We start from the raw sequence: 18,022 nt of genomic DNA, 5'->3' as shown, positions 1-18,022 counted from the left end.
GATTGCAACATGGTGTTGCAACTCTATCAGGAGCATGAACAGGTATGTAAGCTCCTGAGAAAGACTTGACTTCTACAGAGGTACAGAGCAGGGAAGAGGTCAGGCCAGCCTTCGGCTCCAGATCTGCTCTTCCCACCCAGATACAAACACCTGTGGGTTTTCTGCATTGTCTTCAATGAGAAAAGTAAATTTTTTTATTTTTTATTTTATTTTTTTTGGGAGTTCCCGTCGTGGTGCAGTGGTTAACGAATCCGACTAGGAACCATGAGGTTGCGGGTTCGGTCCCTGCCCTTGCTCAGTGGGTTAATGATCTGGCGTTGCCGTGAGCTGTGGTGTAGGTCGCAGATGTGGCTCGGATCCCGCGTTGCTGTGGCTCTGGCGTAGGCTGGCGGCTACAGCTCTGATTAGACCCCTAGCCTGGGAACCTCCCATATGCCGCAGGAGCGGCCCAAGAAATGGCAAAAAGACAAAAAAAAAAAAAAAGTAAATTTTTTTCCATATACTTACAATTTAAAATAAGCAAATGAAGAAGGCAAGGGTGGTTAAAAAAAATATTTGGTTAAGGTTAACCAAACAATAACCAATGAATTCCTGATTCATTCCCTAAACAATTGCTTTCCTAGAAAATTGCCTCATCAAGGGCTGATTTAGAGAGGTCCTGCCTGAATTTGACTCGAACTGCAGGGAGGCTCCCCATTTAGATCGCTTTCCTTTCATTCAGAAAATGCCTAGTCACCAAAATGCTGCAGTGATTTTTTTTTTTTTTTCCTCCCTCGTCTAGGGCACATGGAAGTTCCCAGGCCAGAGATCAAACCTGGGCCTCCATAGTTGAATCCCCAACCCACTGTGCCATAGCAGGAACTCCAATTTTTGTTGTTTTTATTTTATTTAAAAAATTTTTTTGGCCAGGCCCGCAGCATGTGGAAGTTCCCAGGCTAGGGATCAAACCCACCCCAGAGCTATAACCAGAGCCACAGAAGTGACAATGCCGTATCCGTAAGCCTCGGAGCCAGGAGGGATCTCTGATTTATGTTATTTTTAATATTATAAGAAGGAGGAAACAAATTGTTACTATATAATTTATGAGTGCCTTATTACCAGTAAATTTCAACCTGAATAACAAGACCATTCTAAAAATAATGGAAATTCTGTTAGGTCTTCACACAAACTCCTTCTGGTTTAAAACAAACTAAAAAGGCCTTGGGAGAGATTTCATTCTATGATAATTGAGAAGCTAGGGCAGATTCTAATTGTCTCTGAAAACTGCCTCCTTGACTTCAAAAATCTGGTGTAATTTCTTTTTACCTCTTTTTGACTCTGTCCCTCCCTCCCTTCATTCCCACTTCTTTTTTTTTTTTTTTTTTTTTTTTTGTCTTTTTGCTATTTCTTTGGCCGCTCTCGCGGCATATGGAGATTCCCCGGCTAGGGGTCTAATTGGAGCTGTAGCCACTGGCCTACACCAGAGCCACAGCAACACGGGATCCGAGCAGTCTCTGCAACCTACACCACAGCTCACGGCAACGCCGGGATCGTTAACCCACTGAGCAAGGGCAGGGATCGAACCCGCAACCTTATGGTTCCTAGTCGGATTCGTTAACCACTGCGCCACGACGGGAACTCCTATTCCCACTTCTATTCTTTCCTTCCTCCCTTCCTCATCCCTACACTGGGGACACATGTTTTCCCATGAGTTGGGTGCATTCATCAAAGGTTCCCACTGAAAGGAAATCTGTAGTAACCTCTATAATAGCAGCAATCTATGATCTATATTTTTTGAATGAAAATTTGAAACTTGGATCTGCCATTGTCCTGTTGCTCTCGCAGTTCCCTTTTGAATCTCTTTATCTATTTTTCTATGTTTTTTGGACAGAATTGTCTAATCCTTGGTAGATTGCCTTAAAGACATTTGGTATAAATTAGAGATTGTAATGAAGCCATGACTGTCTGATAAAGCTGTTGGTCAATCTCACCTTTGGTCCTTTGGTCATTGTTTTAAACGCTTTTCATAGGAAGAAACTTTTTAATTTCACATTCAAAGAAACACTACCTATTCTGAAAAGGATTTGAAACACATCAATTATGTATGAACAACTGATGGTGTTTAAAAAGAGAGAAAAAGACTTATAGGAAGTAAAGCAAAATGGAACCAGATATCTGTTAGGTTGATTACTTAAATCTTTATCTTTCTCGGCTTTAATGTAAAGCAGAAAATCATGCCAGGTTTTTTTGTTTGTTTGTTTTAGTTTGGTTTTTCATTTTCTTACCCACTCACCCACCTCCCCCTAAAAGAAAAGCGACCAACAGATAACTACTTTGTGGAGGCAAACTTTGCTGTAACCAAATTAAAAACATATTGCTTGGTAGGACAACATTTTCAATTAAAATCTTACAAAAGTTCCATAAAAGCCACTCAGTTGGAAGTTTCTGTTATCAGTCCTCTGTAAAGCTTGAGTTTGAACATTTATCATTATTATTATTATTATTATTATTATTATTATTATTATTGTCTTTTTGCCTTTTCTAGGGCCGCTCTTGTGGCATATGGAGGTTCCCAGGCTAGGGGTCCAATCGGAGCTGTAGCCACCGGCCTACGCCAGAGCCACAGCAACACGGGATCCAAGCCGCGTCTGTAACCTACACCACAGCTCACGGCAACGCTAGATCCTTAACCCACTGAGCAAGGCCAGGGATCGAACCCGCAACCTCATGGTTCCTAGTTGGATTCGCTAACTACTGGGCCATGACGGGAACTTCCAATCATTATTTTTATAATTTTTTAATTTTTATGTAATTTCGAACTTTCAGAAGAGCTACCAGAATAGTATAAAGAACTCTCATATGCATTTTACTTAGATTCAGCCATTATTAATATATTCCCCTTTGCTTGTCATTTGTGTTGTGTGTGTGTGTGTGTGTGTCTATACAGATTTTTTTTCCTGAATCTTTTGGGAGTAAATTGCATTCGTCATGCCCTTATACTCCTTAACACTTCAGTATTTCCTAAGTATGAAGACATTCTCTTTCGTCCAACTACAATGTAATTAACAAAATCAAGATGCTTAACGTAGATACTATGCTATTTTCTTTCTTTTTTTTTTTGCTTTTTTGTGCCGAACTCATGGCATACGGGAGTTCCCAAGCTAGGGGTTGAGTCAGAGCTACAGCTGCTGGCCTACACCACAGCCACAGCAACACAGGATCTGAGCCACATCTGTGACCTACATCACACCTCACTGCAATGCTGGGTCCTTAACCCAGTGAGCGAGGCCAGAGATTGAACCTGGATCCTCACCACATAATTTTAAAAATGTAAAAACCATTCTTATCCTGCAAGCCATACAAAAATAGTAGGCGGGATTTGACCAGAGGGCCATACCTAGTTTGCCAACTGCTAATCTAATCTATGGGGTATATTCAAATGTCATAGTTGTTTCTTTTATTTATTTTTGTTTATTTCTTTTTTTTTTTTTTGTCTTTTTGCCTTTTCTAGGGCCGCTCTTGCGGCATATGGAGGTTCCCAGGCTAGGGGTCTAATTGGAGCTGTAGCCACCGGCCTACGCCAGAGCCACAGCAACGCGGGATCCGAGCAGTGTCTGCAACCTACACCACAGCTCACGGCAACACCCGATCCTTAACCCACTGAGCAAGGCCAGGGATCGAACCCTCAACCTCATGGTTCCTAGTCGGATTCGTTAACCACTGCGCCACGACAGGAACTCCACAGTTGTTTCTTTTAAAAAAGTTTTTTTTTAATTTTTAAGAATTATAGTTGAGCACTGGGAACTATGTCTAGTCACTTATAGTGGCGCATGATAATGTAGAAAAAAGAATGTATACATATATGTGTAATTGGGTCACCTTGCTGTATAGTAGAAAATTACAGAACACTGTAAACCAGCTATAATGGAAAAAATAAAAATCATTATAAATAAAAAAATAAAAATAAAAATTATAGTTGATTTACAATGTTCTGTCAATTGCAACTATACAGCAAAGTGACCCAGTGTATGTGTGTATATATATATATATATATATATATATACACACATACACACATATGTACATACGATACACATATATATATCATATGGTATTTGTCTTTCTCTTTCCGACTTACTTCACTTAATATGAGAGTCTCTAGTTACATCCATGTTGCTGCAAGTGGCATTATTTTATTCTTTTTTACGGCTGAGTAGTATTCCATTGTGTATATGTACCACATCTTCTTAATCCCTCATCTTTCAATGGACTTTTAGGTTGTTTCCATGTCTTCGCTATTGTGAATAGTGTGCTGCAATGAACATGGGGGTGCATGCATCTTTTTTAATGAAAGTTTTGTCTAGATATATGCTCAGGAATGGGATTGCTGGGTCACATGGTAGTTCTAGATTTAGCTTTCTGAGATACCTCCCATACTGTTTTCCACAGTGGTTGTACCAATTTACATTCCCACCAACAGTGTAGGAGGAGTCCCTTTCTCCACACCCTCTCCAGCCTTTGTTATTTATGGATTTATTAATGATGGCCATTCTGACTGGTGTGAGGTGGTACCTTGTAGTAGTTTTGATTTGCATTTCTCTAATTATCAGTGATGTTGAGCATTTTTTCATGTGCTTGTTGGCCATCTGTATGTCCTCTTTGCAGAAATGTCTATTTAGGTCTCCTGGCCATTTTTCAATTGGGTTGTTTGTATTTTGTATATTGTATGAGTTTTTTGTATATTTTGAAGATTAAAACCTTGTTGGTTGAATCATTTGCAACTATTTTCTCCCCAAAATGTTGACCTTTTTTTATGGTTTCCTTTGCTGTGCAAAAGCTTGTCAGTTTGATTAGGTCCCTTGGTTTATTTCTGTTTTTATTTCTATTGCTTTGGGAGACTGACCTGAGAAAACATTCATAAGGTTGTTGTCAGAGAATGTTTTGCCTATGTTCTCTTCTAGGAGTTTTATGGTGTCTTGTCTTATGTTTAAGTCTTTAAGCCATTTTGAGTTTATTTTTGCGCATAATGTAAGGGTATATTCTAGTTTCACTGATTAACATGCAACTGTCCAGTTTTCCCAGCACCACTTGCTAAAGAGACTTTTCCCCATTTTAAAGTCTTGCCTCCTTTGTTGAAAATTAATTGGCCATAAGGTGTCTGGGTTTATTTCTCGGTTCTCTATTCTGTTCCATTGGTCTATATGTCTGTTTTTGTATCAGTACCACACTATCTTGACTACTGTAGCTTTGTAATATTGTCTGAAATCTGGAAGAATTATTCCTCCTGCTTTTTTTTTTTTTCCCCTCAGGATTGCTTTGATGATTCTGGGCCTTTTATGGTTCCATATAAATTTGTGGATTGTTTGTTCTAGTTCTGTGAAAAACATCATGGGTAATAGATAGGGATCGCATTAAATCTGTAGATTGCATTGGGTAGTATGGCCATTTTAGTGATATAAATTCTTCCAGTCCAGGAGCATGGAATATCTTTCCATTTCTTTGAATCTTCTTTAATTTCCTTGATTATTGTTTTATAGTTCTCAGCATATAAGTCTTTCACCTCCTTGGGCAGGTTTATTCCTAAGTATTTAATTTTGGGGGTGCAATTTTAAAAGGTATTGTGTTTTTATATCTCTTCTCTAGTATTTTATTGTTAGTATACAGAAATGCAGTCAATTTCTGAATGTTAATCTTTTTTTTTTTTTTTTTTTTTTTTTTGGTTTTTGTAGGGCCACACCCATGGACAGCATATGGAGGTTCCCAGGCTGGGGGTCAAATCAGAGCTGTAGCCATCGGCCTATGCCACAGGCAAAGCAACACAGGATCCAAGCTGCATCTGCGACCTACACCACAGCTCATGGCAACACTGGATCCTTAACCCACTGAGTGAGGCCAGGGATCGAACCTATGTCCTCATGGATGCTAGTCAGATTCATTTCCACTGAGCCATGATGGGAATTCCCCTGAATGTTAATCTTGTATCCTACTACTTTGCTGAATTCATTGATCAGTTTGTGTAGTTTTTGTGTGGAGTCCTTAGGGTTTTCTATACATAGTATCATGTTATCTGCATAGAGTGACAATTTTACCTCTTCTCCTCCAATTTGGACACATTTATTTCTTTTGTTTGTCTGATTGCTGTGGCTAGCACTTCCAATACGACGTTGAATAAAAGTGGTGAGAGTGGGCATCCTTGTCTTGTTCCAGATTTGAAGTGGGAAAGCTTTTAGCTTTTCTCCTTTGAGTATTATATTGGCTGTGGGACAGTTGTTTCAGTCATGCCCTTAATAGCTAGCTATCCTTTTGCCCCCAGTCCAGTCCAGGTTCCTGCATTACATTTAATTGTAATGTCCCTTTTGTCTCCTGTAATCTAGCAATCAGTTCCCCAGTCTTTCCCTGATTTCCATGACCTGGACACTTTTGAAGATAACCAGCTAGTTCTTTTGTAGAAGGTCCTACAATTGGAGTTGGTCTGATATTTCCTCACGATGAAGTTCAGGTTATGCATTTCTGACAGGAAGATTGGAGAATTGACGTTGTGTCCTCAGGGCATAACAGCAGAAAGCATAAGATATATCTGTTTGTCGCATAAGTGGTGATGTTGACTTTGACCACTTACCCGTCTAGGTCTTCCATGGTAAACCTACCTTTTGCCCCTTGCATAAATAATTTGTGAAGATGTACTTTTGGACTCATTCCATCCCTTATCAGACTTTCACCTGCTTACTTTAGCTGCCATGATTTTTGCCTGAATCAATGCAAAATGGTGACATTCTTTTTTTCTTTCTTTTAATTACTCAATGAATTTTATTACATGTATAATTGTACAACAGTCGTCACAACCCCATTTTATATCATTTCAAGATGGTGACATTTTTAACTCCATCATTTCATCCACATTTGTTAGTTGGCATTCTACGGGAAGGAAGATCCTTTCCTTATCTCTACATTTATGAACCCCTGGTAACTTATTTTACGGGTGATAAAATATGTTAATTATATTAACATATATTTATTTTTAGTAATCCTGTGGGTGCTAATATTTAATTTCAAATTTGTTTTGATGCACAAATTGACTTAGATGTGGCCAATGGAAGCTCCTTTAAGAGGGTTTCTCTGTCTTTTTGACATGGCCCCCATCCTTTTTTTTTTTTCTGTCCCCATAATATTTTACACACTTTGTTATTTACTGGTACAAAAAGATGTTCAAGTTCATGTTATATTTCTCTGCCCCAGTTCCAGAACAGTCATCATGAGGCAGAAAGAAGTCCAGCCACAGAATTGCATCAGATGCTAGCCAAGTGGGTAGGAGGATGGGAGAGGCACCGAGAAGGGAAGCCAGGATGAGAGAGGAACATTCCAAGACATTCAGTATATTTGCATCTCCAAAATATCACTGCTGATAGTAGTTTACAGACATCCCATAAGTGTGACCTTTCCTAAATTTGCTCTTACCTACAAGAGGGAATCCATCTCACCTGTATTGGGAGGTAAAAATACAATAGTGAAAAGTTCAGGGTTTTGGATCTTGTTTACTCAGATTCAAATCTCAACCCTGCCACTGATTAACTATGTGATTGAGTCTAACTTATTTTGCCTCTTAGAACTTCAGAAATACTAGCTACCAAGGGATTCTCTAAGGTAAGGCTCACAGTCGGTGCTGCACCAGCACATCTACTAGTGCTTCGGGAAGAGGCATAATCATTCTTCCCCCAAATGATTGTCCTACACTATTAAGGGATTCTTTCAGTTATGAGACAAATATTACTACCCAGTTTCATAATTATTTCCCAAGCATTATCTCATCAGACCAATGAAATGGAAGTTTTAGAGAAGGAAGAGGAGTGTCTGTTTATTGTGAAACTGCATTGCCGTAGAAAAACATGGGAAGTATATTGACTTTTGCTTCTTAAGTGGTAAACATCTGCATTGTCTGAATTATTTGATGAGATGCATTCTCTTATTATTTGTGCTATTGTATCCTTTTAATACAGCTAGCTAGAGCAGCAGCTCTGAAATCCAAAGCCAGAGGACTGAATTTTTTTTTTTTCCAATTTTTAGGGCCACACCTGTGGCATATGGAGGTTCCCAGGCTAGGGGTCTAATCAGAACTGTTGCTACCAGCCTACACCACAGCCACAGCAATGCCAGATCCGAGCTACATCTGTGACCTACACCACAGATCACGGCAACACTGGATCCTTAACCCACTGAGTGAGACCAGGGATCAAACCCTCAACCTCATGGTTCCTGGTCAGATTCATTTTGACTGGGCCATTACGGGAACTCCAGAGGGGACTGAATTGAATAAGATTGTCTCAGACCAAAGGAAAATCTTTTCCCTTGATCCTTTACCCCAAAGTCTAACTCTGTGTGATAGTTTAACAACCATGACTTAGCTAAATCACATTGACTGGGCAAATCAATGACTAAACCTTACTGAGTAACGATGACTAGGATCCTGTTTGACCTGGTGTGACCACACCTTACTGATACCTTCTATTTGACATCAAGTAAATGTTTGAAGGATACTTTGTTCCAAGCACTTTACTGCTCTAATTCTTATTTGCCTCAAAGACTGCATACCTGTGATTTAATAACAGTTCAATATCTGATAGCAGATAGTGTCTTCCTCATTGATTCTCTGATGTAACTGAAACATGCTTTGTTCATAACTCAATAAACATATTTTAAAATATTTAATTAAGAAATCCACAACAGAGGAGTTCCTGTCGTGGTGCAGCAGAAACGGATCCGACTAGGAACCATGAGGTTGCGGGTTTGATCCCTGGCCTCGCTCAGTGGGTTAAGGATCCGACGTTGCCATGAGCTGTGGTGTAGGTCGCTGTAGCTCTGAATAGACCCCTAGCCTGGGAATCTCCATATGCTGCAGGTGCAGCCTAAAAAAAAATAAATTAATTAATTAAGAAAATCTAAGATAGAGAAGACAGAAGGATAATAAAGTTGTTTGGGGGGCTTGCTGCTTGCCAGTACTTTACATGCCATGTCACACTTAATCTTTACAGTCCTGTTTAAGTAATGGGCATGGCAGATGTTTCCCTAAGATTTACTCCACATATGCAACATTCTAAGCTTTGGGAACACAGCCCACAGGCAGAGGGGCCTTCCTGACCCATTGCCATCATGGTCCTCTCTTCATCCCGAAGAACAGGGAACCTGCTCCAGCAGGGTTAACCTGTTCCATTCCCAGGAGGTCAGGGCTGGATTCACTGCATTCCAGAAATCCAAACCACAGTGGCTTAAAAAGCACTTTTTGTAACAAGGAGTAGAGAAGAAAATCCAGGGCTCATGCGACTACTCCAGAAACCAGACTCCTCCCTTCCTCTGCTGCCATCTGTAGCGAGTGTCTCCAAGGTCACAAGACGTTTGCTGCCCCAGGGGGCAGCATCTTCACACTCCAGGCAGGAAGAAAGATAAAAGACAAAATGTGCATGTCTATGACTTTGCCCCTTTTATTTATTTATTTTATTTGTTGAATTTTTACTCTGGGATGTATGTCTCTTTTTATTTTTAATTGGGAACCAGTAACTTTCCTAAAACTTTCCCATTGGATTTCTGCTTATATCTTATTGACCAGAACTACATCAAAACCCCAGCTACCAAGGAGCCTGGAAAGCAGGGTTCTTTAACTGGGCACCTTACTACCCTAAACAGAATTAGGGTATGTATGTAGGAAAGACGAAAGGGAGGTTGGATATTGGACAGGAAACCAGCATGGTCTGCCCCTGGATGTAACTGGCATGAAATGTTTTTCAAAGTCTTTATATCTGGCCTTCTGCCATTACAAGCACATGCTTGTTATGTTGGTGACTTTGCAATATTTTCCTTAGAGAAGAGAGGAAATCATAAATTCTCTGTGCCCCAGATGTTGCAAAAGGTTATGGTTGTTGCGATGAGATATCACCCCTTGGGCCACATGTCTCAGTTAAAAAAAGAGAAAAAGAGGTTGTCTTGTGTCTGTGGAACTGGACTGTAGCCAAAGCTCTTTCTACACTCTCAAAAAGATGAGGGAAAGGTGCCATGGTTTCCTCACTGTTTATATTTAATTTTGGATCACAGGGCCAGAAGGTTGAGTTCTTCGTACTCATCAGGGTTTATGGTATGTTATCACCACCGTTCTGCCTAATTCTTTCTTCCTCTTCCCTGCCCACCCCTTTCATTAATGTGCCTTAAAAAAAAAAAAACCAGAGTTCCCGTTGTGGCTCAGTGGTTAACGAATCCGACTAGGAACCATGAGGTTGCAGGTTTGATCCCTGGCCTCGCTCAGTGGGCTAAGGATCTGGCGTTGCCGTGAGCTGTGGTGTGGGTCGCAAACACGGCTGGGATCCCGAGTTGCTGTGGCTCTGGTGTAGGCTGGTGGCTACAGCTCCAATTCGACCCCTAGCCTGGGACCCTCCATATGCCACAGGAGCGGCCCTAGAAAAGGCAAAAAAAGACAAAACAAAAAACAAAAAACCCCATTCCCCATTCTTCTCCTGGTAACAACAGGCAACTACTGTGCTGTTTTAAAGGTATGGTTTGTCTTTTTTGTAAATGTCCCGGCCTAACGTGCACTAAGGGTACTGTTTTTGTTTTAGGGCCGCACCTGCAGCATATGGAAGTTCCCAGGCTAGAGGTCAAATCGGAGCTGCGACTGCTGGCCTGCCCCACAGCCACAGCAACACAATGTGGGATCCAAGCCGGGTCTGCAACCTATACCACAGCTCACGGCAATGTCCAATCCTTAACCCACTGAGCGAGGACAGGGTTTGAACCCGCATCCTCATGGATGCTAGTCGTGTTCTTAACCCTCTGAGGCACAGTGGACACTCCCCAGGGCACATATCTTTAATTTACAGAAATAGTATTGGGTTACATGCTTCTTTCTATTCCTTATGTTTCTCGTGCAGCATTGTGTTCTTAGAATCCATCCACGTTGCTTTATGTCCATCTAACCCAGTGCTTCTGATTGCTGTGTGATACCTCCCAGTGCGTGGCCACCACATTTTGCCCATCCACTCTGCTTTTTTTGTTTTTTCGGGTTTTATTTGCTTTTTTAGGGCCACAGGTACAGCATATGGAGGTTCCCAGGCTAGGGGTCAAATTGGAGCTACATCTGCCAGCCTACACCACAGCCGCAGCACTGCCAGATCTGAGCCGCATCTGCAACTACACCACAGCTCACCGCAATGCTGGATCCTTAACACACTGAGCAAAGCCAAGGATGGAACCCGCATCTTCATGGATACTAGTTGGGTTCATTACTGCTGAGTCACTGTGGGAACTCCACCTTCACTCTGTTATGAGCCTAATTGCATTCTCTCAAAATTCCTGTGTTGAAACCCCAAACCCAGTACCTCAGAATGTAATCATTTTGGAGATGGGATTTTAACAAGGTAATTAAGTGAGATCATATGAGTGGCCTCTAATCCAGGGAACTGGAAACAGAGCCTTCAAAGAGATGATGAAATTCATCACCTGAGACTGGTAAGTGGAGTCCTAATCAGTATGATTGGTATCCTTAGGGAAGAGAGAGAGACACCTGGGATGTATGTGCATTGAGAGAAGGAGGCCCTGTGAAGACACAGACAGAAGGCCGCCATCTGTGGCCAAGGAACAGGGGCCCAGGTAACACCAAGCCTGCCAACACTTTGACCTTGGGCTTCCAGCCTCCATACCCGGGAGAAAATTAATTCCTGTTGTTTAAGCCACACAGTCTATGGTATTTGGTCATGGCAGCCCTGGCAATCCAATATACACTCTCTCAGAGACATCCAGATTTCTTTCAACTCTTTTTGGAAAGTTTTGGAAGGCAACAATCAAACAATCTTTCCTCTGAAACTGACAATACTGTATAGCCACCATCTGATTATTACTTGATGCTATCTTATGTAGAAAACCAGAATGTTTAATTTAGTGCCTTATTCATTGAAAGCCAAGCAGCCTTTACGCCCTACTGAGCCAGTGTCCGGGCCTGGAATCAGGCCATAGCCACTGCTGAGCCTGCCACCTCCCGCCGTGTCCGGACCATGGACCCCTGCAAAGTGAGCGAGCTTTGAGCCTTCATGAAAATGTGTAAGCAGGACCTGAGCATCCTTTACCCCAAGGAAATGTGTTTCCTGAGAGAGTAGGTGGAGCCCATGGGGGAGGGGAGGGTAAAATACCACCTGCTGTTCATAAAACTAAATCAGAAGAAAATACCAAGGAAGAGAAAACAGTAAGAAGGCAGAGGAAAACCTAAAGACAGACGAACCATCAGGCCAGGAAAGTGATCTAGAAACTGACAATGAAGGTGTGATGGAACCAGACACTGATGCCCCTCAGGAAATGGAAGATGAAAATGTAGAGATAACTGAGGAGATGATGAATCAGGGAAATGATAAAAAAAAAAAAAAAAAAAAGTGTCTTCCATTGATGCCCTAAATAATGGTGAACTACAGAAAGTCACTGACTTGTTCATAGATGCCATCAAGCTAAATCCTCGTTTGGCCAATCTGTATGCCAAGAGAGCCAGTGTCTTCACCAAATTACAGAAGTCAAATGCTGCCATCAGAGACTGTGACAGAGCTACTGAAATAAGTCCTGATCAAGCTCAGCCATACAAGGAGTGAGGGAAAGCACACAGGCTTCTGGGCCACTGGGAAGGAGCAGCCCATGATCTTGGCCTTGCCTGTAAGCTGGATGATGGTGAAGATGCCAGTGCAAAGCTGAAAGAAGTTCAACCAAGGGCCCAGAAAGTTGCTGAACATAGGGAAAGTATGAGTGAAGATGTGAAGATCGAGATAAAAGGAAGAATAGAAAGGGTTAAGAAGGCTCGGGAAGAACAAGAGAGAGCCCAGAGGGAGGAAGAAGCCAGAAGGCAATTAATCCAATCAATCAGGAGCAGCTTGGAGCTTGGAGCTTGGAGTGGCTTGGTGTGGCTCCTTTCCAGGTGGTTTTCCAGGAGGAATGCCTGGAATGGGAAGGGGCATGCCTGGAAGGACAGGAATGCCTGGGCCTAACGAAATTCTTAGAGATCCAGAGGTTCTTTTAGCCACGCAGGATCCAGAAGTTATGGTGGCCTTCCAGGATGTGGTGCAGACCCCAGAAAATGTGTCGAAATATCAGAGCAACCCAAGGTTATGAATCTCATCAGTAAATTGTCGGCCAAATCTGGAGGTCAAGCATAAAGCCCTTCTGACAAATAAAGCCCTTGCTGAAGGAAAAGCAACTTAGATCACCTAATGGATGTCTCAATAATACAGGTCAGGGTACTTCTGACTTTCTCATGAAGAAAACTGGGGTCCTTTGAAGGTAATCCCTACCCCCCTGCCCCAAATGCAGCTGAAACATTTTACAGTGGTTTGCCGCTAGAGTATTCATTCAGATAGTGTTTTCCTATTAGAAATTTAAAACTTTAAACAATTTTTAAACCTTAAAATATTTAAGACAAATTAAGTATGTGTTAATACCTACATTTTTGGGTTTTTTTCCTTTGAATTAAATAGGCAAGGAAAATACTTCAGTATGCAAGATTTATTGCTCAAGTTTGAGTGAAATAAAGATTTATTAGTGGGGACAAATACAACATTTAAATAGATGAACTTTGACTTGGATATATGGCTACTGAAGCATTTTTTTGTCTTTTTAATTGTCTTATTATTTCTTTTTTTATTACTCAATGAACTTATTACTTTTGTAGTTGTACAATGATCATCACAATCTTATTATTATTATTATTATTATTTTTTTTTTTTTTTGTCTTTTTGCTATTTCTTGGGCCGCTCCTGCAGCATGTGGAGGTTCCCAGGCTAGGGGTCGAATCGGAGCTGTAGCCACCAGCCTACACCACAGCCACAGCAACGCAGGATCCGAGCCGAGTCTGCAACCTACACCACAGCTCACAGCAACGCCGGATAGTCAACCCACTGAGCAAGGGCAGGGACCGAACCCGCAACCTCATGGTTCCTAGTCGGATTCGTTAACCACTGCGCCACAACGGGAACTCCCACAATCTTATTATTATTATTTTTAATGATTTGCTTCCATAAAACTATGAGGACCACCAGTATTGCAGTAGGACCTGGGTAGGGACTAGAACTACTTGGCAGGGCAGCAGCAATCTTATTACAGTTTCTATAACATGTACCCTTGCACAGATGCATTTAAATCTTACATTGTGGTGAAGGGATGATTTTTATAATGCTGCAATAAAATCAGATTACATAGCTCTCTTCTTGTCTGATATCTAAAATAAATGTTTCATTTTATTTCCACATGGGGAAATAAGGGAATACTTTTCTCTGTATATTTCTGTGTTTAAAATGTACTTTTCTCTGGTACCAAAACAAACATACAGACCAATGGAACAGAATAGAGAACCCAGAAATAAACCCACACACCTACAGTCAATTAATCCTCGACAAAGGAGGTAAGAATATAAAATGGGAAAAAGAGAGTCTTCAGCAAGAGGTGCTGGGAAAACTGGATAGCTGCATGTAAATCAGTGAAACTGGAACACACCCTCACACCATGCACAAAAATAAAATTGCTTAAAGACTTAAACATAAGACAAGACACCATAAAACTCCTAGAAAACATAGGCAAAGCATTCTCTGATGTCAACCTTACAAATGTTTTCTCAGGTTGGTCTCCCAAGGCAATAAAAATAAAAGCAAAAATAAACCAATGGGACCTAATCAAACTGATAAGCTTTTGCACAACAAAGGAAACCATAAAAAAAATAAGACAACCTACAGAATAGGAGAAAATAGTTTCAAATGACACAACTGACAAGGGCTGGCTCTCTAAAATGTACAAACAACTCATACAACTCAACAGCAAAAAAACTAACAACCCAATTGAAAAATGGGCAAAAGACCTGAAAAGACATTTCTGCAAAGAGGACATACAGATGGCCAACAAGCACATGAAAAAATGCTCAACATCACTGATAATTAGAGAAATGCAAATCAAAACTACTACAAGGTACCACCTCACACCAGTCAGAATGGCCATCATTAATAAATCCATAAATAACAAATGCTGGAGAGGGTGTGGAGAAAAGGGAGACTTCCTACACTCTTGGTGGGAATGTAAATTGGTACAACCACTATGGAAAACAGTATGGGAGGTATCAGAAAACTAAATCTAGAACTACCATGTGACCCAGCAATCCCATTCCTGGGCATATATCTAGACAAAACTTTCATTAAAAAAGATGCATGCACCCCCATGTTCATTGCAGCACACTATTCACAATAGCGAAGACATGGAAACAATCTAAATATCCATTGAGAACAACTATATGGCAACAAGTTTGATAATCTGGAAGAAATGGACAATTTTCTAGAATCTTACAGCCTGCCAAAACTGAATCAAGAAGAAACAGACCAACTGAACAGACCGATCACTAGAAATGAAATTGAAAATGTCATAAAAACATTCCCTACAAATAAAAGTCCAGGACCAGATGGCTTCACAGGCGAATTCTATCAAACATATAAAGAGGAATTGGTTCCCATCCTCCTTAAACTCTTTCAAAAGGTTGAAGAAGAAGGAATACTTCCAAAGACATTCTATGATGCCACCATCGCCCTAATTCCAAAACCAGACAGAGATACCACCAAAAAAGAAAACTATCGCCCAATATCATTGATGAATATAGATGCAAAAATTCTCAACAAAATCTTAGCCAACCGAATCCAACAACATATCAAAACAATTATACACCATGACCAGGTAGGGTTCATCCCAGGTTCACAAGGATGCTTCAACATACGCAAATCAATCAACGTCATACACCACATTAACAAAAGAAAAGTCAAAAATCATATGATCATCTCAATAGACGCAGAAAAAGCTCTTGACAAAGTCCAACATCCATTCATGATCAAGACCCTCGCCAAAGTGGGTATAGAGGGAACATTCCTGAACATAATCAAAGCCATTTATGATAAATCCACAGCAAATATAATACTCAATGGAGAAAAACTGAAAGCCTTCTCACTCAAATCTGGAACAAGACAGGGATGCGCACTCTCACCACTGCTCTTCAACATAATTTTGGAAGTCCTAGCCACAGCAATTAGACGAACAAAAGAAATAAAAGGCATCCAAATAGGAAGAGAAGAGATAAAACTGTCACTGTATGCAGATGACATGATACTATACATAGAAAACCCTAAGGACTCAACCCCAAAACTCCTTGAACTGATTAATAAATTCAGCAAAGTAGCAGGCTATAAGATTAACATTCAGGAGTCAGTTGCATTTCTGTATACCAGCAATGAAATATTAGAAAAGGAATACAAAAATACGATACCTTTTAAAATTGCACCTCACAAAATCAAATACCTTGGAATATACCTGACCCAGGAGGTAAAGGACCTATATGCCGAGAACTATAAAACTTTAATCAAAGAAATCAAAGAAGATGTAAAGAAATGGAAAGATATTCCATGCTCCTGGATTGGAAAAATCAATATTGTAAAAATGGCCATACTACCCAAAGCAATCTACAGATTTAATGCAATCCCTATCAAATTACCCATGACATTGTTCACAGAACTAGAACAAACAATCCAAACATTTATATGGAACAACAAAAGACCCAGAATCACCAAAGCAATCCTGAGAGACAAAAACCAAGCAGGAGGCATAACCCTCCCAGACTTCAAGAAATACTACAAAGCCACAGTCATCAAAACAGTGTGGTACTGGGATCAAAACAGACAGACAGACCAATGGAATAGAATAGAGAACCTGGAAATAAACCCTGACACCTATGGTCAATTAATCTTTGACAAGGGAGGCAAAAACATAAAATGGGAAAAAGAAAGTCTATTCAGCAAGCATTGCTGGGAAACCTGGACAGCTGCATGCAAAGCAATGAAACTAGAACACACCCTCACACCATGCACAAAAATAAACTCCAAATGGCTGAAAGACTTAAATATACGATAGGACACCATCAAACTCCTAGAAGAAAACATAGGCAAAACACTCTCTGACATCAACCTCATGAATATTTTCTCAGGTCAGTCTCCCAAAGCAATAGAAATTAGAGCAAAAATAAACCCATGGGACCTCATCAAACTGAAAAGCTTTTGCACAGCAAAGGAAACCAACAAGAAAACAAAAAGACAACTTACAGAATGGGAGAAAATAGTTTCAAATGATGCAACCGACAAGGGCTTAATCTCTAGAATATACAAGCAACTTATACAACTCAACAGCAAAAAAGCCAACAACCCAATGGAAAAATGGGCAAAAGACCTGAATAGACATTTCTCTATCTATCTTTCATCTGAAGATATACAGATGGCCAGCAAACACATGAAAAAATGCTCAACGTCGTTGATTATAAGAGACATGTAAATCAAAACTACCATGAGATACCACCTCACACCAGTCAGAATGGCCATCATTAATAAATCCACAAATAACAAGTGCTGGAGGGGCTGTGGAGAAAAGGGAACCCTCCTGCACTGTTGGTGGGAATGTAAACTGGTACAGCCACTATGGAGAACAGTTTGGAGATACCTTAGAAATCTATACATAGAACTTCCATATGACCCCGCAATCCCACTCTTGGGCATCTATCCGGACAAAGCTCTACTTAAAAGAGACACATGCATCCGCATGTTCATTGCAGCACTCTTCACAATAGCCAGGACATGGAAACAACCCAAATGTCCATCGACAGATGATTGGATTCGGAAGATGTGGTATATACACACAATGGAATACTACTCAGCCATGAAAAAGAACGACATAATGCCATTTGCAGCAACATGGATGGAACTAGAGAATCTCATCCTGAGTGAAATGAGCCAGAAAGACAAAGACAAATACCATATGATATCACTTATAACTGGAATCTAATATCCAGCACAAATGAACATCTCCTCAGAAAAGAAAATCATAGACTTGGAGAAAAGACTTGTGGCTGCCTGATGGGAGGGGGAGGGAGTGGGAGGGATTGGGAGCTTGGGCTTATCAGACACAACTTAGAATAGATTTACAAGGAGATCCTGCTGAATAGCATTGAGAACTATGTCTA

General features: G+C 40.6%; 1 pseudogene; it reads left to right on the top strand.

The window, feature by feature from the left end:
• Positions 10,385-13,710, top strand: LOC102161121 (annotated as a pseudogene).

The sequence above is a fragment of the Sus scrofa genome, chromosome 1 (assembly GCF_000003025.6).
Source record: "Sus scrofa isolate TJ Tabasco breed Duroc chromosome 1, Sscrofa11.1, whole genome shotgun sequence".
Taxonomy (NCBI): Eukaryota; Metazoa; Chordata; class Mammalia; order Artiodactyla; family Suidae; genus Sus; species Sus scrofa.
This window is presented reverse-complemented; position numbering and strand designations above follow the sequence as displayed.